Source organism: Pipistrellus kuhlii, unplaced genomic scaffold (genome assembly GCF_014108245.1).
Source record: "Pipistrellus kuhlii isolate mPipKuh1 unplaced genomic scaffold, mPipKuh1.p scaffold_m20_p_1, whole genome shotgun sequence".
NCBI lineage: Eukaryota > Metazoa > Chordata > Mammalia > Chiroptera > Vespertilionidae > Pipistrellus > Pipistrellus kuhlii.
The window spans coordinates 796,735-822,139 of NW_023425404.1; the positions used below are offsets into that span (position 1 = coordinate 796,735).

General features: G+C 45.6%; 1 protein-coding gene and 1 pseudogene across 2 annotated transcripts in view; one reads left to right on the top strand and one right to left on the bottom strand.

Annotated features, from left to right (window-relative positions):
* EFCAB11 (EF-hand calcium binding domain 11) overlaps positions 1 to 25,405 on the top strand; it is a 123,391-nt gene that overhangs the window by 19,625 nt on the left and 78,361 nt on the right. The window lies entirely within an intron of this gene.
* Positions 18,165 to 18,310, bottom strand: LOC118710687 (annotated as a pseudogene).

The following is a 25,405-nucleotide window of genomic DNA, read 5'->3' on the forward strand; positions in this document are numbered from 1 at the left end:
TGGCAACATAGCCACGAACGACCCAGGCGCCTCCACACCTGGCTCCGCCCTCCTGCCTCGAGGGTTGCTTCCATTTCAGCCATCCAATGTGAACTGCAGCCAGAGAGGGGGAGAGGGAACAGAAGATAGGCCCCTCCTTCTAAGGCGATCGTCCCGGTGGTGACCGGGACTCAGTTCCAAGGCCACGTGCACAATGCCCTCTTTGCTCTGAGCCGTCCCGTGCCCTCTGAGTTTCTGATCGTGAAGGAGAGAATGGCCGCCGGGGGACATCTGGCAGGTGTTCCCATTTGGGATAAAAATAATTTAATGAGATCTGACCAGCCGTCAGCCCTGCCCATTAGAAATGATCAAGTAGGCTCTTTGAAATAAGGATTTGCACTCACCGTTATTGATAGTGACATATGTGAAATGGTTTTGCTGTGTCATTCACAAGCAAGCCGTTGAGCAGACTACCGAAGGAGAGCGGTTAAAGGCACACGCAGGCCGTGCCATAGGACGGTTTTGCTTAGTTGATTCTGGACCAGCGGGTTCTTTAAAATGTAACGGAATCTTCACGCACACTTTGCGATGAGAGGAATAATGGATGTCCACGTATTTCTACCACACAAGGGTTGTTTTAACAAAAGAACAAAGGATTGTTACTTTATTTTCCTTTCACGAAAAGGCAGGCGTCCGCATTTGCTGACCTTTCTGTGTTAAGTGGTTTCAGGAGGAGCTCATAGAAAATTTTAAACAATGCACTTAAATATAGCCCTTCACGGTATAAGCAATGTTTTAACAGGGAGTGAGCGAAACAGACCTGCGCTACCGGGAGAGCATTTTTGGAATTGGGTATTTGGAGATGTGATTAAAAAAAAAAAAGAAAAGGGAAAAAGATGGCCTGGCTGGCATGGCTCATTGGTTGAGCATTGACCCATGAACCAGCAGGTCACTAGTTTGATTCCCAGTTATGTCTGTCCGAGATGTGGGCTCGATCCCCAGTAGGAGGCATGCAGGAGGCAGCCGATCAATGACTCTCTTCATTGATGTTTCTATCTCTCTATCCCTCTCTGTTCCTCTCTGAAATAAATAAAAATACATATTAAAAAAAGATCCATGTCACCTATTAAATCCCTTCGTATGGGACTCTGGGCTCGTTTAATAAGTTGAAACTGGAAAGTCCTAATCTGGTGGGGGGGAAAAAAATCTTACAATGTTTTATTGGCTTTAAGATACAGTTTTTAAAAATGTAAACATTTGATAGCTTTCATAAGCTTTTAAGAGAGACTGATATTGGGGAAGATGGACATTTGCTGGCTGAATGTCAGTGAACAGTAACGACAAAATAATAATAATAATCCTATATAATAAAAGAGTAATGTGTAAATTAGCCATCACTCCGAGACAAAAATGGGGCACCCCCAGCAGATGCTGGCAGCATCACCCAGGCAACAGGAGCCCAGCATCTGCTCCTTGGCCACGGAGGGAGGGGAGGGGTCTCCGGGGCACGAGCTCAGTGTCCCAGCCTCAGCGGTGCTGCTGTGAGCCCAGTGCTGTGCCACGGCCGTGCGGTGGGAGAGAAGGAGCCTCTGGGGCCCCGAGCCCAGCGTCCCAGTGCCCAGAGTCCATGCGCTGGCCTGCCTTGCGGCGGGAGGGAAGAGGCTTGTGGGACCCCAAGCTCAGCATCCCTGTGGCAGGGGAGGAACTAGAAAAATGGATCTTTCCAGTTCCTGAAGCTGACAGAGCCCTCTGGGTGCCAGGGTCCTCCACCTGCAGCCCCCAGTCGCAGCCCAGCAACCCCAGTCACAGACTGGAAGCCCCCTGCCAGCAGTCCAGCGTGGTGCCATAGGGGAGGGGGGTGTCTGGCAGGCACACTACAGACATCAAATCACTGCTGCTGAGGCTGCCCCCGCCCCCCCCCCCCCACGCTCTCAAGCAGTATGGTCCAAGGGGGCAACTCCTGAGGCAAGGCTCCCGTGGCAGCTGATGCGCAGCCAGGCAAGGAAGCCGGACCTGAAAGCCCAAGCACTTGAGTACCCGAGCTGCAGGGCGTCATGACTGGGGCCCTGAGGAGGCCCCAGGACAAGCATCTTCCCAGAGGCTGTGTGGAAGGAGGGGAGGAGCCTCTGGCTAGAGGCCAGGTGAGGGATGCTGGTGTCTTTACAGGCCAAGACCAGGCTGAGGGACACTCCCCCACCCGCACCCCCGTGCACAAATTTCATGCACTGGGCTTCTAGTAATAATAATAATAATAATAATAATAATAAACTTTAAACCTTTCCTTATCAGAGAGAGGTTGGACTCAAACCCAAGGGCTCAGTGCCATGGTGCCCTTTTCCATTCATATCTGCATATCTTCATGACATGTCTCTGACAGCCATTCCAACCAAGGATTAAAACAAATTGCTCAACCACAAAGGATTAAACTGAGATGCTCAGAAATAATAATGGATATTAAATCATGTTCTTGATAAATATCATGAGTCCTTTCTGTGGATAGCAGAATGTTGTTTGCCATTAAAGAAAATATTTGCATCTTTAATTCTTTAGAATTTCTATATTATGTTTTATAATGTTCACCTAAAAATAAATGTGTTGCCTAGCTGGCATGGCTCAGTGGTTAAGCATCGACCTATGAACCAGGAGGTCATGGTTAGATTCCTGGTCAGGGCACATGCCCGGGTTGCGAGCTTGATTCCCATTGTGGGGCATGCAGGAGGTAGCTGATCAGTGATTCTCATCACTGATGTTTCTCTCTCTCCCTTTCTCTGTAAGTGTATTCATAGGTCCATATATCTTATCTTTCCCAGAATTATGTGATCAACACAGTTTGGGGACCATGCAATATACAACCTAAGCAAGGCATTTTAGTTCATTGAACGTGCCCTGTTTAAACTCTCCATTGTATTATTTTTTTTATAGCACTATAAGCCCTAAGCCAGAATAAATGATGCATAATATGTATTAAAGGAAGTTATGAAACCAAGGAAGGATAGAAAAATATGTCCTCCAAGTGTAAATTGAGGTAGCCAAGGAAACGGATGCCTAACTTGCACACACACATCTGTTTCGCTGGTGCAAACAGGTTTCAAGGACACGGAAGAGAAAACTAGGGATGCCAAATCCCACAACGTTTCTAAGGCTAGACCCCTGCTCTTGGAGAAGCGTGAGTGGCATTTGACTTCATTGATGAGCACAAACGGGGTTCATTGCCCAGGTCCATGGTTACTCAGAAGCATGCCAGTGCCTGAGGATCACTAAAGGAAGTCAGTTGGGGGTGTGGGGGTGTGGAGGCTTCTCCTTAGAGCAGAATGGTCTGTGCAGTAATGACTGAGGGAGTTTCCATCATCTTCCATTTGTGGGCTGCCGAGTTCCCACCAAAGAAACTTCTGAAGATCAAGAGCCGCCTCTTTCAGAAATACGTGGCCACATTGCACTTCCCTCTCACGAGCTAAACCAACAAAGCTCAACAGTAAAACCAACCAGACAGCTCAAAAAAGACAGACTTGGGGCATAAGGCATCAGAGAAGCATTTCACTTTATAGTGCGATAGAAACACAGGTGCATCATTGATTAAATCCAAGGGTGTTCCAGGGACCAAACGAGAGACTTTGAACCAGTTTATGAGTTGCTGCCTGACTGCTTTGGTTACGTTTACCTTAGTGATTTTTTTTTTTTTTTATCATGAATGAAAGCAATGTCTTTTTAAATATCTGTGGTCAGGGTCTGTGACAGTCACATTCTGCCCTGCAATCATAACCTCTTTTGGTTTAATGTGACTTCTGTTGTTAAATGGATTCAGAGCTCACCTCCAGGCCTTGTGACGTGGCTTCTATGTAGCTGAAGTTGATCATAAAAACTACATTTCCACCGAAACCGATTTGGCTCAGTGGATAGAGCATTGGCCTGCAGACTGAAAGGTCCCAGGTTCGATTCTGGTCAAGGGCATATACCTTGGTTGCGGGCACATCCCCAGGGGGTGTGTGCAAGAGGCAGCTGATTGATGATTGATGATTCTCTCTCATCAATGTTTCTACCTCTCTATCTATCTCTCTTCCTCTCTGTAAAAAGTCAATAAAATATATTAAAAAAAAAACTAATAAAAAACAAACAACTACATTTCCCTGGTGCCTTTCACGTTCAAAAATGTTTATCTGGGCTGTTGTCCTTGAGTAAAGGTATATAATGAATTGACCATTAATACTTCATGTCAGGTTCTGTTTCTTTTTCTTTTAAAAAAATACATTTTATTGATTTTTTTTTTTTTTTTTTTTTTTTTTTTTTTTTTACAGAGAGGAAGAGAGAGTGATAGAGAGTTAAAAACATTGATTGGCTGCCTCCTGCACACTTTCTACTGGGGATGTGCCCGCAACCAAGGTACATGCCCTTGACCAGAATCAAACCTGGGACCCTTGAATCTGCGGGCTGGTGCTCTATCCACTGAGCCAAACCGGTTAGGGCACATTCTATTTCTTTAAGAACACTGGTCATGCTTATGTTGGAAGTCCCTTTAAATTTAGTGAACGTCTGTTTCATTTGCTTGTTTTGCTCACACCTCTCAGCATACAGATTTTCCGCAGTGTCTGTTCTCCCGCGTGCTGCGTCTAATACGGCGTTTCCCCTCCAGTTAGTTCACTAGTATTTTTCTCTGACATTTCTTTCTTGAGCTACATCTGCGGATGTTTCACTTCTTGTTATTTTGCTGTATCTTGTTATTTTGTTTCCCCTAAGGTTTTTTTTGTATCTACTTTCAACTCTTGCTGTATGGAGGTGCTTGCTTTGTCGGGAGAAGCAGTGATTTTTGAGGTTTTATTTTTAATGGGTGATTGCTTGGGGCCGGCTCTTCGAGCTTTTTACGTTTAAATTAAGGATAGCACGTTTTCTACCGAAGGAAGGGTTTTGAGGAACAAGTTACTTTCTTAAACCAAGAGATGATAGCTCGTGAAGAAAACAAACACAGAAAAGTTGGTACTGGCTTGTTATTTCTAAGATGTACAATGTTTAATATTTGGATTTCAAAATTTGAGATTCCTTTCCATGTTTAAAACATGATTTCCATGTAGAGCCGATAACCAGGCTTTGTGTGTTTGTGTTCGCAAAGAACGGAGTGTGTCTGCATAACTGAAACAGCTTTTTTCTACCAGCCACCATGGCAGAAGTTTAAGCGGTATGTGAACTGACAATACTATTTATACAATAGAATCAATGTGAGATCATAGGCTTTTCTAGCACAGAAAGGTTGAAACAAACAGACAAAAATGCCTTTCCTTTAAAAAAAATATTTTTATTGATTTCAGAGAGGAAAGGAGAGGAAGAGAGAGAGAGAGAGGAACATCAATGATTGGCTCCCTCTTGCCTGCCCCCTACTGGGAATCGAGCCCTCAAGCCAGGCATGTGCCCTTGATCAGAACTGAACCAAGGACCCTCAATCAGCAGGCTGACGCTCTATCCACAGAGACAAACTAGCCAGGGCCCTGTCCTTTGTAATATTAATAGGACTTGCTGAAAACTTTATTGTGCTATCTTTTTAAAAAAAGATTCAAAATCTTTCACGACGAATGGGTTAAGTTAAACGTATTTAACTTGGCTAACATCTGGTCACCTTTCTAAAGTCCTTCATTAGTCCATATTCCTGTGTTGTCCTTGGCCTGGTGCTTATTCCTGTGGATGTGTGATGTGTATTTAAACTTTGTTCTGTTTCCCTTGCTGACTGTGCCTTTGTCTACTTCCTATCTGTCCAGGGTAGACCTGTCTTCTCAAGATCCTGCTAAACAGAGCTCCTTTGTCCTTTACATTGAAGATTCTTTTCTCCTCTCTCTAAATTTTTATTGTATTTACTAGTGCACAGATTCCTGACCTGTGGGATCAGACTGAAACCGGCTCTCTGACATGCCCTGAGGGGGTCTCGGATTGCAAGAGGGTGCAGGCCAGGCAGAGGGACCTCACCAGTGCACAATCAGGGCCGGGGAGGGACTTTGGGAAGGCTCCAGGGTGTGTTCGGCCCATTTTGCCCAGTCCCCTTTGGGGCTGATCGGGGCTGGCCAGCCAGGGAGGGGCCGTGGGAGGTTGGCCAGTTGGGGAGGTGCTGTGGGAGGGCTCCAGTGTGTCCAGCCCATCTCGCCCAGTTCCCATTGGCCAGACCCCAGCAGCAAGCTAACCTATTGATCAGAGTATCTGTCCCCTAGTGGTCAGTGCGCATCATAGCAACTGGTTGAACAGTTGAACAGTCGGACACTTAGCATATTAGGCTATTATTACATAGGATGGTTGTGTATAATTTTTTTTTCAATTCCTTACCTGGTAAACAAAAATAATGTATTGAGGATTATCTCTGTAAACTGCTAAAGTTCCTTGAGTTTATAAGCTTATCTACAGCATTCACTGTTCCAGCGTATTGCTTTATGCATTGTAGTTACTTAACAAGTAAATGGTGTTGGTCCATTGTCACTCTACATTTCTAGTGACCGTAAAATTCCCACTTACAGTTTCCCCTTATAATTAATTTACTTCTTATCAACAAAGAAAGAGGACATTAAAATTCATTCAGGAGCTTTATAACCACATGTGGCTTTGCTTCTCATTTTTCTCTTTCTACGTGGGATTTTTATGCATCCATCTCTGATGGCCCCTTTTGCTTTATGTGGGGGAGATTTAGCCTCTGCTGTCATCAGGAAGCTGGCTTAATGTTCTCTCTTGACTTTGCCCGCCTGCAGTGCCCTGTTATACATCTTACGGGCATTTCCTCTGAGCGGATGTTTCCTCCACGCTGAGGAGCCTTCTCCACTGCGTGTAAACACTGAGATTTGCACCTTCCCACCCCCTGTCGATTGGCAAAAAGCTCTGGGAATCTCCTGTTTCCCAGCCACGAAATGAAACCTGGGTGTGTGGAGAGCCCACTCCCTGGCCCGACGGGCAAGGTTCTGATGTACAGATGGGTCGTCTGATATTAATGGAACTTGGAAACACCGAGGCAACAAAGTGCTGTCCAGGCTCGACAGGAGGCATTTAAGTTATATCTGATATTTCTTGGGTAAAAATTCCATTCTTCATGCTATGTGGGGAAGGCAGAAAACAGAACATATACTCCTCCTTTTTGGGGCATTAAAATTGGTTGACAGAGCATCGTGACTTGTAAGTAGATTAAGACATTTTCAGTGTCGGTGTCAATGGGGGTGGGGCTTAGGCAGTTTTGTTTGTTTAGTTAAATTGAGCCTCATCTGAAGATATTTTTTTGCCATTGGATTTTTAGAGAGACTGGAAGGGAGGGGGAGAGAAAGAGAAAGAGAGAAACATCGATGTACCATTGATTGGTCATCTCTTGCATGCGCTATAGGGCTGGGTACAAAGCTGGAATTTACCCTGCAACCCAGGCCCCTGTCCTTGACCAGGAATCCAACTTGAAACCCTTAGGTTCACAGGCCGATACGCTAACCACTGAGCAAAACCAGCCAGGGTGGTGTAGGCACTTTTAAAAGGGAGTAATGGATAGTCTCTCAGCAGAAAGTTCATCTACGCTTTATATCACAGCCATTATAAAAGGAAGGACTGTCATGAGCTTGGATAAGAGGAACGAACAGACTCTTCAGTTACGCCGCATGGAAGGGAGTCTTCATGAGCCCAGGGTCCTATAGGAAAGTGATGTAAGGTAGCATTTATTTTTGCAAATCATCTGCATCTCTCTTTGAGTGTTATTCCTCACTGCGTTCTTTAAGATCCTAGGACTCTTTCCTTTCTGCCGGCAGCTGACTGGTTAAACAGCATTTTCTCAGACAATCTCTAACAAGAGAATTTCCCAGTCATTATTTTATGCATCAGAATGATTCTCTTATTAGTGTGGTCATGGGACCTCAACAAACTAGCAGTTATTATGGTGAGAGCCTACTTTGGAGAATACGATTTTTGATCTGTAAGTATCTACATGCTTCTGAATATAGAAAAGGACAAAGAAACGACTAGACATCCTCTCTCGTTCTTTATAACCACACATAGCGGCACCAGCTCTTCCTGGTGCGTGAGTGTACTGGCCAAAGAAGGAGCCTTCTTGAGTTTCCAGGTTCTATTTCATGAATTTGTGTATTTTCTTTGCAATGGTAATGCGTTAGTTTTCATTTCAACGGTTTGGTTTTAAAATTTTATTATCTTCAGGCGAGGATCAAATTGTCAGAGATCCCCTCTCCTCCTACCCTTTCGCACGCCATCACCATGGATGTGTGCAGCTTTTTGAGATGACCTCAGAATGTCCTTCCTCTCACATGTAACACATTGAATAAAACTGGACTTGAAAAGCCCAGCTATAGCCGAAACCGGTTTGGCTCAGTGAATAGAGCATCGGCCTGCGGACTGAAAGGTCCTGGGTTCGATTCCGGTCAAGGGCATGTACCTTGGTTGCAGGCACATCCCCAGTAGGGGGTGTACAAGAGGCAGCTGATCGATGATCCTCTCTCATCGATGTTTCTAACTCTCTGAATCCCTCTCTCTTTCTCTCTGTAAAAAAAATCTATAAAATATATTTAAAAAAAAAATAAAATAAATAAAAGCCCAGCTATAGAAACAATCACAGTCTGATCATTTCAAGAAAATGTTTGTGTTTTGGAGGATTCTTAATCCATATTGCTCTTTGGACAAAAAGGATATCCTTGTGTTGGAGGATAATCCTTTTACCAGCATAAACTTTAGAACTGGTGATGCAGGAATGAAAGCTCAGAAACTGGACCAGAAAACACATAGAGAACAATAATGAATGCATTACATAGATCTGCAAATAGAACGTGTTATTTTGATTTCTTCAGGTAAGCTAACTTAGTTCATGTTACCCCCAGATATGTAGTTTCATCTTTTTCATTTTTGGAATGCCCAGGGATTGTATTCCTCTCTTACGTTCAATCCATTCTGATGTCCATTCTACTCCTCCTTCAAGGCCCTGATGTTAAGATATTTTTCTTGAAAGCTGGCCCTATCCACCACTTTCCAGCCCTCTAAGAGGAAATGGACTCCAGCTTTGGCTTTAAACTCCCAGTCTGTCATAAACAGCTTTCTGTTTATGCTTATACATCGGTGTTGGCATACCCATATTATTTCCAGCACCAGAATGTGAGCTTAACGTGAGCCGGCACACTGAGGGCATTGCATCATCACGCTCCCTGCAGCGCAGTTTTCTACGTGTCAAACAGTTACTCCATTTTATGTAAATGCTCGGCTTATGTAGTGCACGTGCTTTTTATGATGGATTTTTGTCTCCAAATGCCACACGATCGCCATGTTAAGGTCACGAGGTGCAGTGAGCTGCAGGGCCTGGGTATCGAGGGATTCAAATTCTAGTCCCAGCTCGGCCACTTCCCTGCCTTCCCCCAAATCTCCGAGCCTCTCCGGCCTGCACTCTCCTCATCTCGGAAATGAGGGTGTCATCTTACTGGGCCTGGCTGGCTTCTTCCAGCTTGAAGCTCACAGATGGGGTTATCACTCCCGCAGAGTGGCCTGGCAGTCTTCTTTATTTTCTCTGCGTTTCATAGATTTTATTCAGAACCCACCGCAGTGTGAATACAGATGTGCTCTGTCAGTGTGGCAAAGCCGGCTCTCCAGAGGACACTGCTGGGTGTGACAGCCCCCCAGCCCGGGGTGTGGGGTTTCAGACGTCACTGTAACAGGTGTTACAGCGGTGTATCCCATCTCTCGTCTGCATATGGGGTTGAAGACGCTGTACTCGCTGTTGTAGCACCCGGATAAGCTGTTTTCCTCTTAATCCACCTGTCACATGGGAAATGGCTGCCGTGGAGTTTTTCTTTTGACCTGATGTTGCTGACTCTTCCTTGAAGTTATTAATGGCCGCACGTCATGAATGTATTCATGCCATCTTCCTTTCTATAAGAAGGAATCCATTTTCTTAATGTTTTTCTTTTGGAGTTGATAGATAACTCCAGGTGAAAATTTTGATGAAATTATGTGTTGTGCTTATAAAATAAGAAAAATGTGTACGGCCCTAGCTGTTTGGCTCAGTGATAAAGCGTCAGCCTGCAGACTGAAGGGTCCCAGGTTCGATTCTGGCCAAGAGCACATGCCTGGGTTGTGGGCTCAATCCCCATTAGGGGGCATGCAGGAGGCAGCCAATCAATGGTTCTCTCTCATCATTGATGTTTCTATCCTTCTCCCTTCCTCTCTGAAATCAATAAAGATATATATATATATATATATATATATATATATATATATACACACACACACATATATATATATATATATATACACACACACACACACACACACACACACACACCCCCAGGCCCTGGGGCTCACTGCAATATATATATTTTAAAATGTGTACATAATAGGATAACTTTCTATTTTGTTTGAGATTTAAAAATTAACATTGTTTTCAATGTCAAGAAAAAACAAATAGGGTCAGAATGAAGAGTTACACTTCAAAGTTTTATTCTCTGAACATATAACCTAAAATCAGAACCAAAGATTTCCAGGACTGGGCTTGTCTGTGACAGGCTGACCTGTAGCTTTGCTACCTCGTGTCTAGCCATCTCGTCTACCTGCCTCCTCTGCAGGCACTCTCCTCCACTTGGCTTCCCTGAATAGATACGTCCTTGTCATTCAAAGAGGCTCCAGAGAGCAGCAGCAGCCCAGCAGGGAGCTTGTCAGCAATGCCCAATCTCAGGCCTCACTCCCGACTACTGAATCAGGCGTGTTCACTCAAATGCGATCCCTGGGCAAGCCATCTGCACATTAAAGTTTGAAAATCACTCGTTACCCTTCTAGTTAAATTTTGGATAGTGAGAGTAATTTAGCATTACTGTTTTGGTGTTTTCTAAAATATGTTTTTATTGATTTTAGAGAGAGAGAGAGAAAGTGAGGGGGAGCGAGACAGAAACATCAGTGAAAGAGAAACATCAACATTGATGAGAAACATCAACATCCATCAGTTTTCTCCTGCACATCCCCCACTGGGGATCGAGCCTGCAACTAGGGCATGTGCCCTGACTGGGAATCAAACCAGCGGACCTTGTGGTGCCTGCGATGACACTCAACCACTGAGCCACAGTGGCTGGGCCTTAGCATTACTTTTTGATGTTACTCCTTAACTTCAATAGCTCTTCATCGCCTACCTGGTAACGTCTAGATTCCTCACCTGACTTACAAGGACCCTGCACACAGACCTGGCATGCCTTGTTAGCAATTCTCTTAGCATTTCCATGCATACCACAGTCCACCTCCCTCTCCCCCGCTCAAAAATTCTACTCCCTCCTTCTGACATACTTGCTCTCTACTGACCCTGTCTCATTTCACCTGTAGCATTTTTGCTCCTGCCAGGTTCACTTTCCTCTCTTCTCTTACTCCGACTTCCCATCCACATACCCAAATGGTGTCCGTGCCTTAGAGCCTCGCCTTCCGGGATCACTCCGGCCCACATCAGCTCTCTTCCTCCTTAGCGCTCCAGCAGCACTGGCCACATTGATATATCTAACAGCAGCAGCCATGGTGACACTGGCAGCCGGCATTTACTGAGTGTTTATATGTACCAGGCACTGCGCTGAATGGATCCTCCTCATGGATGAGGGTCTGTCCCCTTTTTACAGATGAGGAAAAAGCACGCAGAGGTCAAAGGACTCGTCCAAGGTCACCAGCTAATGAGTAGTGGAATCAAGTTTCATATTCAGGCAGGCTTGTGCTCTTAATTCCCCTTCTAACTTTGTGTGTGTGTGTGTGTGTGTGTTGTTGTTATTCTTCCCCCAAGGATATATTTCCCATCAGTTCTTTCTTTCTTTCTTTATTTTTTTGTTAGAGAGTGTGGGAGGGAGGCAAGAGAGAGGGAGAAACATCGATGTGAGAGAGACACATCCATTGATTGCCTCCTGCATGCACCCTTACTGGGCCCAGGGATTGGACCTGCAACCCAGATAGATGACCTGAGTGGGAATTGAACCTGTGACCCTTCAGTGGATGGGCTCCTTCTCACTTCTTTTAACAGCATAGAGGACCGGAGAGTGGGAGCCGTGCCTGCTTACCCCCTTGGCGTGCTCTCCCTGCCCTGAGATGCTCCTGATAAACCAGTTGCGTAATTACGTAGCTTTCCCCCGTTCCTATGAATTGGTTTGGTTTGATTGTTATACTTGAGATTTCAGTTGCTTATCTGCAATATAAACAAAAGGAACTGTTTACAAAAAACGTATGAAAGGAAGCCGTTGCAACATTTTTATCCCATAAAACGGTAGCAGGCATCCCCGTTGGGGTTGCTTTGAGGGGAAGCCATGCGTTATATGCATGTTTACTTTGGAAGTCTTATCACAGTTGCAAAGTATGTTGCCGAATACACTGGAAAAACAAAACATATTTCAAATCAATAAGTAGGTTTTTATCGTTTTGACTGGGGCGGGGCACTAACCTGAATCCACAATTGTCTCTTCATAAGGCAGGATTATGTTCTGATTCACTTGGAACATCCTTCGCATCAGCTGCCGAGTTCAGCGGGGTGTTCTATCATTCCCGGCTTGCTCACGTTACCTGCCTGTCTCCCCTCCTTGGTTGCAACCTGCTATTGGAGAAAATAGTAATTTTATATACTATTATAGTATAAATTTCAGGGCGAAATAGTAATTAAATGCCTTGCAGACTGCATGTGGCGCCTACTGGTTCCTTTTCTTTCCCTCGCTGCCCCCCCCCCCCCCCCATCACCAGGAGAGACAGGGCAGGACGCCCTTTACCTTTCCCCACTCTCTCCTGCCCATCACTCACCTCTACGCCCCTCCCACTCCTGGGACTTAGAATTTCCCAAGCCCAGCACCAGATACAGGTGGCTGATCCTGGCTGCTGGTTCGTGTTGGACCCATGGTTCTCCTCCCTGCTTTCTCCCCTCACCATCACCTCCATTCTCCTTCACTCCCCACTCTTTGTCTTCACTCTGACCCCGGCCTCAGGCTGTGCCTGTGACCAAAGGCCCCACCTTGGTTCTGATCAGCCTGTAGTCCGACCTTGGTTTTTTAAAATATATATATATAGTTTTATTGATTTCAGAGAGGAAGGGAGACGGAGAGATAGAAACATCATTGATGAGAGATAATCTTTGATTGGCTGCCTCCTGCATGCCCCACACTGGGGATCGAGCCTGCAACAACCACTGAGCCACACCAGCCGGACAGGGCCTGAGCTCTGAACTGGACTCCTGTAGCTGCACGTGCTCTGTGCCAGTTGGAGACGTGAAGCAAGCTTACCTTTAGGCAGTGCATCTGCCTCCTCCCCAAACACCCACACCACAACCCACTTCCCCCTCCCCCTCTCAATAAGTGTGACGACTGAGAGACCTGTGAGCTCTGTACCTACCTTTTTGGGTCTTGTTGCTTAGATCCCCTATTGCTGACCTTGACCCAGAATGGGACTAACCTCTCAGTCCAGGCAGAAACTGATGTGCCTGCTTGACCCAAGACTTTGGACTCCCCGAGCCCATCTCTGTGCACAGTTCCCCAGCCCCGATGCTGTGCGATCCCGAACGCTTTCCTTTCCGTGCTGAGGCCTGGCGCTCCTGTCCCTCGGGTCATGTCATACCCTGTTGCCGTCCAGGAGAACCTTCCCTCACCTGTCCTTGGTTCCCTGTTGTCCTTGGTTCCCTGTGGTTGGCACGTGTGCCCCCACAGCCTGCTCCTGCGCCTGTGGCCTGCACTCTTCTGGTGAGCCTCAGCATCCTTTCCGAGATCACAACCCACGTCAGCTCATCAGCTTTGCCACACACGATGGGGTCGGGTTGCTCCCTGTTGCAATTGTACCAAGCCTTTCCCACTGCTGTGCACTGCATGGGATCTTGCCTTCTGCTTCGCTGACAGGGTCATGGCCTCGGCCTGGCTCTCCTTTACTGGCTCTTTTGATTTAAGACGACCGCTGCCTAGCCCTGGCTTGTGTGATTCGGTTGAGCATCGTTCCAGGAACCGGAAGGTTGCCGGTTTGATTCCCAGTCAGGGAACATGCCTGGGTTGCAGGCTCGATCTCTGGTAAGGAGTGTGCAGGAGGCAGCCAATCAGTGTTTCATTCTCACATTGATGCTTCTCTCGCTCGCTCTCTCTCTCCCTCTCTCTCTCTTCTCTCTTTCTCTCTTTCTCCAACTTTCCCTCTCCCTTCCTCTCTCTCTCTCTAGAAATCAATAAAAAATTCTTTTGAAAAAAGAATACCACTGCCTAATAAAATAGTACAGTAGATGGAATTTACAATTAAAATGTCTAAGTACACTTGACATTAAGTGTCATTCAGGAATCAAGTTAAAGAATGCATTTAGGAAGAAAAATGCAAGTTAAATAAATGCTTGTCTTCACCCAAGTCGTCTTCTTGTTAGGGTTCATTTGTGATTTCAAGCAGAAATCTTCTCTGACTTGGAGATGGCAGATCAAGGCTCTCTGCCAAGGAGGGGAGGGGGCAGTAGAAGTCTCCCACTTGGTCCCTTTTTGCAGAAATTCAACTGATTGATGGAGGAAGTAGTCAGTGAATGCAGGAATGAATGAGTGAATGAATAGAATGCGCAAAGGAATAGAATGAGGTTGAGAAAAGTTTGCATATAGTATTAAATTGGGTAGAGCAGCTGCTGGCCCTTATTTTTATCTGGGCCTGTTACAGATTGTCTTCTTCCCTGGGTTTTCAATTGCAGATTTAGACTCAGAGGCTTTTACAACATATAAACCTGACCATGCATTTGTATAGAGATTTAAACTGCTATCGTTATAAAGTTACTACTTTATATCGAGCTAGAGGCCCGGTGCATGAAATGCATGCAAGAGTAGGCTTTCCTTCCCCCAGCTGCTGGCACCGGCTTTCCTCTGGCACCCGGGACCCAGGCTTCCTTCCCAGCCCTGGCTTCCTCCGGAAGGTCGTCCAGAGGGACGTCTGGTCTAATGAACAGATTATGCCTTTTTTATTATAGACGAGAAAACTTGCTCACGGAACCCTGCCATCAGGGTCAAATTCAGTTACCTTCTTCTCTTATACATTGTGTAGTAGTTTCTGCAAATTTTTACAGTGTAGAATCATCCTGCTGGTTACAAATTTGTCCTGACAGCAAGCGGCTGGATGTACTTTTCATAGACATCTTGTATCCACAGATTGGTTGTTTTTTGGGAAAATTGGTCTTCTTCAGGAATGCTTATTCTCACAGATGGATTTATTGTACGGAGGTCAGTTTTGAGCCCCCAGGGCTCAGTTGTGCTGTATACTGCTCTCCGTTGCCAGCTATGGTTCAATTAAACAGAGAAGAAGGATAAATGGGCAAGACTCCCCTCAAATATATAGCCACACCTCAAATGGAAGACTCCATCTTTGAGTCAGGGATCTTGGTGGGAAAGGCTCAAAATTCTTGAAATGTGAAATTGCCTCTTCATTTTGATTTCCAATTAAATTCATGTCTTACACGGACACTGTAGGCTAGCATGGTATTCTGTACCATTTACCTTGCTCTCTTTCTCTCTTAGTTTCTAATTTTCATTATCGTTCTTATTAGTCCTTGCTTTTGGAGTGTGAGCTTATGGTCGAATAAATCAAATTAGCTTTAGTGAGTAGATTTCGTTGTCTCTAATGACTTACTAACCGAACTATACCTTCTTATGTGGAGAAGCCAAAGTGGATTGTTATTTATTTGACTGACAAGGAAAGTCATTTCTAATTTTATTTAGGGACGGAAATAAATTACTTTGCTGTAAATTAATTGTGAAATAAATGTATGATCCTCTCTTAATGAACAAAGCAGATGGGAGAGCCAGGCAAGTGTGTAGTAGACCCAGCCCACCAGTGGGTGGTGCTAAAAAACTCTGATAAGAAATTAATTGGGAGCAGAGGAGGCTCACCTGGAGCGTTTCCTAATAAATGTTATTAGTTTTTGAAAAATTAGTACCGAAAATATATGCCCAAATGATTGTATCTCCTTAGCTTAGGAACCACCCCAGATGTCTCTGACGAACAGCAGAATACGTTTCTAAACGGTAAAGATGCCATTGGCTCTCATCCTATTCATCTTTTAAAAATTGCATGTTGGGTAGCATCTGGCTCCATCTGAGAAATGGCCTTCAGCCTGCGGCCTGGGGAATGGAGGTGTGGGCAGTAACGTATTCCTGGTCTTATGAGGTGCCGGGTTTAGATGGAAGAAGTATCGATTCTTGTTAGCACTACTCTTTTTTCACTACTGATGTGCTTTTGAGGGGCTGGACCTATTTGTTAAACCCTTTTTGGCCCATTGTTTTCAGCGCCCGAGAGGGCCCATAGAGCAGTTAGTCCGTTGGTTGAATGTGGCTGGAGAGACACTCGGAGTCAAGGAGAGCAGGTTTTGAATTTCCCTACCTATTTTGTAACTGTCCGTCACTTATATAAATTCTTTCCAGCTCAGTTTCCCCAGGGTGTAAAAGGGGAGCAGTAACAGCTCTCCCCAGAGTTGGCATAGGCGTTAGATGAGGGTCAGGAGTGCTCTTTGGATCTTGTTTACCCTTCATTCCCTGTTTGGAGCAGAGACTGCGGCATATATATATATATATATATATATATATATATATATATATAGAGAGAGAGAGAGAGAGAGAGAGAGAGAGAGAGAGAGAGAGAGACACACACACATACATATTAAATCCTTACTTGTGGATAAGTTTTATTGATTTTAGAGAGAAAGGAAGTTTGGGGTGGGGAGAGAGAGAGAGAAAAAAAAAATCATGTAGGAGAGAAACATTGATGGTTGCCTCCTGTACGCGCCCTGACCAGGGATTGAACCTGAAACCTGGGTATGTGCCCTGACCAGGGAATCGAACCTGTGACCCTTTGGTGGCACAGGATGATGCTCCAACCAACTGAGCCACACCAGCCGGGGCAGTGGCTCATTATTTTGGAGCCCGCACCAAACCCCCAGGCGTGGACAATGACTCCTGCTTCACTAGTGGAAAGATCTTTCTAGGTTGTAAATACACACAGATTTTGTAAGGACTCAGACTCACAAAAGAGATACCTACTTATATCTGCCCGTCTGTCCTGGAGATATGTATGTGTTGGCCTGAATCTGATTAAACATTGACAATTGAGGAAGAGAATGCACGATTGCTGAAGGGCAGAGCGAAGGTATTACTCAGGGTTTGTCCACTCACTTACTTGTTCCACACACTTTGTTGAGCATCACTGTTCTGAAGATGACGCTGGGGCGCTCAGCTCGCTTCTGTGCTGCAGACTTACAGAAGCAGGCGCTTCGCCCTAACCCGTTTGGCTCAGTGGAGAGAGCGTCAGCCTGAGGACTGAAGGGTCCCAGGTTTGATTCCAGGTTGGGAATTTGACCCCCTATAGGGGGCATGCAGGAGGCAGCCAATCAATGATTCTCATTGATGTCTAAGTGGGGGTTGAGCTTGCAGCCTGGGCATGTGCCCTAACGGGGAATTAAGCCGTGACCTCCTGGTTCATAGGTGTTCCGTCAACCACTGAGCCATGCCCGCCTGGCACATAATTTATTTTAGAACTTTTAAAAACTCCGATTGTACTCTGCCCCCTGTGGCTCGGTTGGTTGAGGATCATCCCATGCACCGAAAGGTCACCAGTTCGATTTCTGGTCAGCAGGGCACATACCCAGATTGCAGGTTCAATCCAGGCCAGGATGTGTTCAGAAAGGCAAATCGATGGATGTCTCTCTCTCTCTCTCTCTCCCCCTCTCTCTTCTTCTCTCCCCCTCCCCCTCTCCCTCTCCCTCTCCCTCCTTCTCTCTCTAAAATCAGTAAAAACATGTTTTAAAAACAAACAAAACTGAGTGTTCTTATTACATTTTCCACAGCATATTCTGTGTTTGGAAGGTTGAAACAAGTCCAAAGAAGGCTTCTATAAACAGTAAAATCATAAAACTATTAATTAGGAGCCTTAGTCAGTATAGCATTTAACTGTTGTATGGACAGTATAATGAAAAAAAAAATATATATATATGTATATATATATTTTTTAAATATTTTTGTTGATTTCAGAGAGGAAGGGAGAGGGGGGGGAGAGCTAGAAACATCAGTATTAAGAGAGAATCATTGATGGACTGCCTCCCGCACCGCCTTCCTGGGGATCGAGCCCGCATCCCCAGGTATGTGCCCTGACTGGGAAGCGAACTGTAACTTCCTGGTTCATAGGTCGAGGCTCAACCACTGAGCCACGCCAGCTAGCCAGGAACATAATATTATTTTTTTAATTTTTAATTTAATTTTTTATTTTTATGTGCCTCAGGCATGAAACAGCTCTGGCCACCGACACAGGCATCAGGCTAGGATGAACTAAGGACTGTACATCTGCTTTGCCCCCTGATCGATATAAGAGCAACACCACCCATCAGGTGTCTCCTTGCCCATTGCCAGGGGGTCAGAAACATATTTTTTGAGGAACAGCACAGCTGTTGGTTAGATCAGATTGATAGATTCAGACCTTTGGGAATCAGAGTTTCCAGAATCATGGGATCCGGTGGTGGCAGCAACCTGAGCAATCACAGATGCCATGCCGTCTGTCCTGTTGCATAGCTCAGAAGACAGAGACCAGGCGAACTTATCCCTGATCAATAGCATAGACCTGGGTCAAAACGCAGGTCCCCTGACCCCCAACTCTGTGCCCAGGCATGGCTGTCCCATCCTAACGACCACATGATGGGCCATTTTCAGTGTAAATAAAAAAGTAAAAACAAGAGGATGCCTGTTCAGCCTCCATCAACTTTCCTATTGAAGACGGAGTATCGTTTCTGCCCAACTGTCTGCATGCAAACTTCGACGGTATCTGAGGCCGTTCATTAAGGTGCTCCGACCGACCGACCGACCAACACAGGTTTCCGAGCAGAGAGAGCTCAGGGGAGGGCAGTGCTGAGCTCAGGGGAGGGCAGTGCTCAGTCTGAGCAGCCCAGCACCCACGTCTGAGCCCTCCAGGGCGGGCGGGGCTTTCATTCAGCCTCCGCCTCGCCCGCCTCTGCTGCTCGCTGGGTGAATGGCACCTCCCGCTGCAGGTGCATTAGTGATTTCTGAGTTTGTGCCCCACGAAAAGTGACCTCATTGCTTTGTGCTTCTTATCCGTAATTATACAGCAACAGGAAAATAAACCGGCTCCGAGCACAGCCCCCAGCAGACGCCGGGCGCTCTTTATGCAAGTTTGATTTATAGACACTCGCCGCAGCACCCAGCGACTATGAAACATTCATCTTCCCTTTGCTGGTTGCCATGGAAATGGAGTACACAGAGCAGTGTCATTCCGGTCCTGGTGATGCCTGCAGTAGTTTATTCCTTTGTTGTTCTCGTTTCTTAAGCAACTGCCTAGCATTCTTTCATCGTCGCAATTAATCTTGCACACGCGTTTTTATCTTTCATCTCACATAGGAAGCACTGAAAATGTAGGAGGACAATAGGGAGAATTTAAATATTTTTGTGGCTTTCCATATGCATTTGTGATTTTTTTTTTCCCCTCTCTCTCCCCTCAGTCCCCTCGGAAAATAGGTCATGTGAAAAAAGAAAAAAAGCACACATTAATATACAGAAATTTCAATAAAGAAAGCAGTGTAAAATCTGAGTGAAAAGCAGTGCTGCACTAAGGAGATTTTAAGGAACTTTAGATTCTCAATCCTCCCAGCGTCTGAAGCTAAATAACTGTTATTTTGGGTCTTGCCACCAAAAAAAAAAAAAAAAAAAAAGCTTCTGAGCTGCCTCTTATCAACTCTCCTTTTGTTTTGTTTTGTTAGTCTCTGTAGGGGTTGGAACCACCAAATATTTATTTGCTGGATAGATGTGATAATAGTAGGAGGTCCTTTTTTTTTTTTTTTTTAAGGCTAATAAAGTTCAATAATTTATTTTTTTTTACAGTGTAAGTGAAAGGAATTCTTGGTTATCTTATTTTTAAGGAATCCATCTTATCCCTGTTTCACCTAGCCCAGTGGTCGGCAAACTCATTAGTCAACAAGGCGGTAAACCTCGAGAGCCGCAGTTTGCCGACCATTGACCTAGCCTGGTCCATAGAACTGCATACCGTGTTGCAATTAGTAAGTGCTTGTTGGTTATCCGCCTTCCTGTGGGCTGTGGCCAAGTCTGTTGTAAGAGAGCATGTTCTGGGAGGGCCGTCTGAAGCTCCGCTCCGGCTGTGACGCCTTTGAAAGGGTCTCCATTCGCCTTGGCTCCCTGGTCTGTAGAGCGAGTGGCCTTGAAAGGGAGATAAGGGGTTGTTGGGAGGGTTCTCCGAGCTGATACATGCCAAGGGCCCAGCTCTGTGCCTGGCACAGAACAAATGCGCAGGCAGGGGCTTGGGTGGGGGGCACTGTTTTGGTGCTGGTGAAGGTCATTACTGCTAGGGCCACTGCTCTGACTGCTGTGCCTACCCCAGGGCAAACTGAGGGGCAAGCTGAGCTCTAACTCAGAGGACCCTGCCCCCGGCATCCAGGTCCACAGATAGCTGCCCTCGCCTCGTTTCACCTGGGCTATCTGGCTGGATTCCTTCATCTCTACACTTTTTAAAATGTATATGACAGCCGGTGTGAGCCCTGAGGGCGGGAAAGAACGAGGCCGGGAGAGAGTTCTGAGCCGAGCACCTCTGTGGAGGTCAACAGGAGAGCACTGAGGGGTGGTGGGACAGTCTGCTCTTGAATACACTTGTTTTCTAAAATATTTTTCCCTAAATATATTTTTATTGATTTCAGAGAGGAAGGGAGAGGGAGAGAGAGATAGAAACATCAATGATGAGAGAATCATTGATTGACTGCCTCCTGCAATCCAGGCATGTGCCCTTGACCTGGAATCGAACCTGGGACCCCTCAGTCCGCAGGCCAACACTCTATCCACTGAACCAAACCAGCTAGGGCAAGACATTTGTTCTCATTTGTCTGGGTGGGTGGGTGGGTGGCACCAGAAGGGTACATGCAGAGGGATGAGAGTGGAGACGTAGGCAGCGGCCAGATCACGAAGGGCCTTATAAATCGTTGAGAAGTCTGAACTTCGTCCTGAGGACTTTGAGAAGCCATTGACACGTGCAGGGAAGTGACATGATCAGATCTCTGGTTTTCCCCATCTCTCCTGTTGCGGTGCGGAGAATGGCTCACTCGAAGGTGGCAAGGGTGGCCTCTCTGTGGGTTGATCTCAGGCACCACCTTCCCAAACACACTTTCTCCTCATCCCCACAGCGTGTGTCCAGCTCAGCATGTCCAGCTCCTTGCGTTTTCCTGATGAGCACGAAGGCTTCTTTCAAACTCCCACTCCCCTTTCCTAGCTTCCTGTCCCGAAGGCCAGAGCTCTGCCTTCTCCCAAGCTCCTGGCTGTCTCTGCTCTGCAGTGAATGTGTCATCTGGAACATCCACTGGGTCCCCCATAGCACTGATGCCCAGAGAATCCATTGCTTTGCCTACCAGCTTGCATCCCCTAGGATTTGGGGTAGACTTGCATCTAGCCTGAGCTCCTCAGACCCCTGAAATTTATTGTAACTCACATGGTTGGCCCTTCCTGCCCACCCACACCAGACCAGACCAGACCTGCACTCGAGAGAATTCCACTGACCCTCTTTTCCCAACAAGCCGTTGAGTATCCCTAGGTATTCCACACTGGTCCCCACTGCACCGCCATATTGGACAGTACATGTGGGAAGATGGGAAGATGGATTGAAATAAGATGAGTTGAGCTAGCCGATATACTTTGGGAAAGTTACTTAACTTCTCTGTGCCTCCGTTTCCTTATCTGTAAACTGTAGAAATGAGGAGAATCGACATCCTAGAGCTGTTTGGAGGATTAAATGCGCGAATGCATATAAAAACACTATGCCTGGCCCAGAGTAGATACACACTGTTGATGTTTTTGTGAAGGTGTCTACATCATCCTAGAGAAAGAGGCAGGAGAATGTGGAAGGTTTTGGGCCGCAGCCAGATGGGCATTTATCTCGGAAGGTCCACTCCTTTTCACTTTGGGTAATTGAGAGATGATCATAGTGCTACACCCAGCCCATTTTAGGGGGTGGGTGGTGGGTGGGGAGGGGACACAGACCAGGTGCATTTTAAATCGGAGGTTTTATTCTGTGCTGATTTTGTCCCAGAAATTCCCTTAGTTTTCATGAAGTCAAACTAGCTATGCCTTTCATAAGTTATGCTCTATTCCAGAGGGCAGTCGTGATGTTTGCCTCAGCTTTGCCGTTTGGGCCTCCTCAGACCAGCCTTTCCTCCTGAGAAATAGTGGTAACAGCAGCTCCTCGTTGGTAAGGCAATAGAAGACAGCTCTGTATGTTGATTTATCCCGCAGATAGTTATGAGCACACGCAAGGCATTTTGGGGGCCACCCACCGGGCAGGGACAGTCTCATGGAGTGGCCATAAGGTAAGGCAGAAAGTGGCGCCCACATGGAAGAACAAAGGATTTCATTTCAGCCGGGGGAATCCAGGAACTTCACAACTGAGCTAGGTTCTGAAGAATCCCTGGATGGAAAGATGTAGTAGTTGGTAAGGTAAGGAGACACGAGGGAGCGGTCAGAATAACCAACACCTAACCAGTGCCTACTGTATGCCAAGACACCTGTTCTACGTGATTGCTTGTCTTAACTCATTTGATCCACACAGCAAGCCCCCAAAGTGGCTACTGTTAATCACTCATTTTACAGATGAGGAAACTGAGGCACAGAGTGTCTGAGTAACTTGGCTAAGGTCATAGTGACTGGTAGAACCTGGCTTTGATGCAGACAGCCTGACTCCAGATTGGAAACACGAATAAACATATCCATCCTGCAAGGGACTACCTTTGCCTTCCCTTTTGGATCTCTCCCCATGCGCACCCTTTCAAGGGATTTTGAGTCTTTTTTATCAGTCAGATCTACTACGGTTTACAGATTTAGAAAGAATCATTTTATTGAAGGGCCCTTTTCCAGTTCAATTTCAATAGAATAAAGATCTAGACAGCATATAAATTTTCACAGTCAAAAATAGAGCTATATAATCTATGGCTATAACCCTTTTCATAGACCGACGGCTGTGGATATAGGAAAACACTCGCTGAATTGTACATTTTACCCCCCTGGATTCCTGACAATCTGGCCATAAAATCTTTTGATAAAAATATCAAAAAACCCTCATCCTGCAATGCTGTAAGATGTGACTGCTCTAATGGCAAAAATGTCCGTATTTTAGACTGTCACGAACTGTTTAAACATCATAATGGGAAACATTTATGGCTCAAATAATTGAAATCCACGTTTCTTGGAATCTATCTTAGCCTTCTGTTAGGCCTTGAAACAAATCACAAGATTGGCTTGAGTGTCTCCATAGCTCTTTCTTTTTTAAAAAAAATATTATTGATTTTGTACAGAGAGGAAGGGAGAGAGAGAGCGAGTTAGAAACATCGACAAGAGCTGCCTCTTGCACACCCCCCACTGGAGATGTGCCCGCACCAAGGTACATGCCCTTGACCGGAATCGAACCCGGGACCCTTCAGTCCCCAAGCTGACGCCCTATCCATTGAGCCAAACCGGTTTCGGCTCCATAGCTCTTTCTTCACCACCGTGGGGGGGCGGGATGTGCCCGGGGCCGTGGGGCCGTTCTTCGGGCTCGGATCCCATAGTAGGGGAGACCGACTTGGACAAGCCTGGTACCTCTCTGGATTTCAGCCTCCGCTTCTGAAGGACTTCGAGTCTCTGTTTCCGTGCCTCTTGTCTTCCGACTCTAAAGAAAGTGATCGTTAATAGTGCACATGATAAGAAATGAAGAACAAAAGAAAAAAAGCAAATAATTTAGTTTCTTCCATTTCATTCAGCATTATTTAACCGATGTTTATTAAGCGCCTACTGTGTACATGATACCTATTTGTGCTCATCGCTTCCCAGGCTTGCTAAGAATTGCAGTGTTAAATTCTCAGACTTCCCCTGGGGTTTACCTTCTCTCAGTTTCCCCATTTCTAATGTCCCCTCTGAGGCTACGTTATTACCATGGAATCGTATGCTGTTTAATCTTATTTTTTAAAATCCCAAACAAAGAAAGCAAAAGAGAAAGCTTCCACCTTAAAGATGACGAGCTGTTGCAAATTATTATTAAGTCATGTTCTCCCCCCCCCCCCCCTCTCTCTCTCTCTATATATATATACACACACACACACACACACATACATACATATTCATATATCGGGGAGGGGACCCGAAGAAGGGGCAGAGCTCAGTCAGATCTACTATGGTTTACAGATTTCGAAAAAATCATTTTATTGAAGGGCCCTTTTCCAGTTCAATTTCAATAGAATAAAGATCTAGACAGCATATAAAATTTCAGTCAAAAATAGAGCTATATAATCTATGGCTGTAACATACATATATATATATATATATATATATATATATATATATATATATATATATATATGTATATAAATTTCTCCCTCTCCCCCAAGCTTTTCAATGTACAGAAGCCCCATTTAAACTATGGGTAATGCTTTTTAGGAAAAACCACAATCGCAGCCTGGACCAGTGGATAGCATGTCTGACTACGGGTTCCAGGAAAGACCACAGCCGTCCCATGTTCACATCTAATCCTGATGGGCCAGCTGACATACCGGTTTTAATGGTTTGCAGTGATAAATCTGTCGTAGAATTGGAGCCTTCTCCAGGTTATAAATTGCTCAGACCCAAACGCTGTGGAAAATTTATAAGGACTGCCATTAGCATAGAATGTTTTAAATTATCTGTTGTATTGAGAGAGGGAGAGAGAGAAAAAGGACCCAATAAGAGGTTTATCAGATAGTCATGAGTTCATGTGACACAAAAGAGTCATTGGGCTATTCGTCAAGTGATAAATTGGATAATGATGGCAAAAGTATGTCATTTTTTTTAGTGCTTTAATGGGTGCCAGGTAGCCATTATTTCATCCAATCCTCACAATAACTGAATGAGGTGTACACTCTTATTCCTCCTATTTTACAGATACGAAAACTGAGCTTAGAGAGGTAAACAGTGTCCCCGAGGTCACACAGTTACTAAATGGCCAATAATGTTCCCAGGTGCTTGATGTCACCTTCAGCTCGTCATCTTTAAGGTGGAAGTCATTATCCTTGTCCTCGAGTCGGCTCTGTCTTTCGAATTCTGTCAGTGATACCGCGATTTTCTCAGATTCGTTCTTGCAGTTACCATTGATTTTTCCTTCTGCCTTTGCTTGGATCCATTCGATCACCCAGTCCCTCTCTGTGCTCTGTGTCTTTCTGCTGTCAGCCCTCTTCCTATCTCCTTAGTCCAGGGGGTGTAGGCCTCACCTGGATGTTCAGTCCAAAGTCCTGAACTCAGAATTCAAGGTTGGCTGCCCTCCGGCTCCTACCCTCCTCTTAGGTTCTTCTGCTAACTTCTCCCCTAACCGAGGAACCAGTTACCTGAACACATCCTGCCTTTTTCCCACGGGGCCCCTTCGGGCATGGTGACTCCTTTCCGGGATGGGCTTTCCACTGGACCTGCTGTCTGAGCCCTGCTCCTTCCTCGGGTACCCTCCCCGG